Genomic DNA, 1,482 nt, shown 5'->3' on the forward strand with positions numbered 1-1,482 from the left:
AGAACTGCTCCGTCACTGTTCGGGCGTGGTGTAGTCCCTTTTTGGGCGGCACTAGTACCGATAACAGTTGATGGGTTAGGATCAGTTTTGTGGGATGCGAATGGAATTTTGCTAGCGAATTACTTGAAAATTGATAAAACAACAAATTTTGATTATTTTTGTAACATTTTAGAGCAACTGAAAGCGAAAATTCGTGAAAAAAGACCCGGTTTGAAAAAGAAAAACATCCTCTTGCATTGGGGCAATGACCCGTGTCACAAGAGCATTTTGAAAATGGTAAAAATCCATGAATTAAAGTCCGAATTGTTAGAGTATCAACCCTATTCATCAGGTTTGGCTCCTAACGACTTCCATCTGTTTTCAAACCAAAAAAAAATCGTGCGCGGAAAGGGTTTTTCATCAAATGATGACGTCATAACAGCTGTAAAATATGAAAATGACACGTCGATACTAAAAGACTTGTAAAAAAAAAATTAAGTGACCGATTGAAATGAAACTTTCCATACGTTCATACCAATGGATAGTGTACCAATATGACAAAAACAAATTAGACTCCTAGCAGCGCCCTATGGTATCGAACGTCAAAACTTAATGAACAACCTAGTATTACCGACAGGCGCGGGTGAAAGCTCTGCAGAGCGTGTATCAAGATTATGTGGATGAGTCAACGGAGTACATGTAACGGGCGTCGGAGTTCTCCTACCCGAGACCTATCAGCGCACCGCCAAGCCCTAGCTCATCCAGTGAGTTCGGTGGACCACGGTCGGCTATCTAGGGGCTCATTCTCGGGTTTATTTTTTTGTAGGACACACCACACCAGCACCTTCACTGCACGGCTCGGACGATGAAGAAGACTCCGTCAACTCGGAGGAAGAGCTAGAGGAGCTTAAAATGAATTCACATAACTAAGCGTCGCCAACAATCCTGGGTCGCGAATCCTCGCGAAGACCGGAAATATCAACCTCGGTGCCGTGCCTCCAGATCCACTCCTTGCAGCCATAGAAGAATGCCTTCGTCGGAGGACACTGTCTGGTCACCGCACCTGTTTTACCACAACTGACCGTTACTAAAATTCTATTTAAGTTTGTCACCCCGTCTCCTCTAACTTCCTGCGGCTGTCGGTGCTGCCCAGCGACCCATCAACCCATTTGTGTTCAACCACGCGAACGGTAGTTCAAAGCAAAAGCGGTCTAGAAATGTGTGGCTAGCTCGTTGTTAAACTGTCAGAAAGTATAAATTTAATAAAAACAATCTATGGAAATGTTACCGAGCGGTTTGTGGACACCGGCGAATGTGAAGGACATTTCGCACCCCACCGTTGGCCTTTATTGAGAGCGACTTATATCAAACTCTGGTACCACTTTTGTATTAGGTGTGCAAATTAATTCTTGGGGTTTTACATTAGATGACATTACTCACTAAACGCTACATTAAGAAATATGTGTTCGACAGCTACTGTCATTACGCACTACGGCACTATAA

At 43.7% G+C, this 1,482-nt stretch overlaps 1 long non-coding RNA gene across 1 annotated transcript; it reads left to right on the plus strand.

Moving 5' to 3' along the window:
- The first annotated feature begins 611 nt into the window (after positions 1-611).
- Positions 612-1,266, plus strand: LOC128277154 (uncharacterized). Its single transcript, XR_008269397.1, has 2 exons — positions 612-743; positions 806-1,266. It is a non-coding gene; the product is annotated as an uncharacterized LOC128277154 (long non-coding RNA).
- Positions 1,267-1,482: the final 216 nt, after the last annotated feature.

The sequence above is a fragment of the Anopheles cruzii genome, unplaced genomic scaffold, assembly GCF_943734635.1.
Source record: "Anopheles cruzii unplaced genomic scaffold, idAnoCruzAS_RS32_06 scaffold04252_ctg1, whole genome shotgun sequence".
Lineage (NCBI taxonomy): Eukaryota > Metazoa > Arthropoda > Insecta > Diptera > Culicidae > Anopheles > Anopheles cruzii.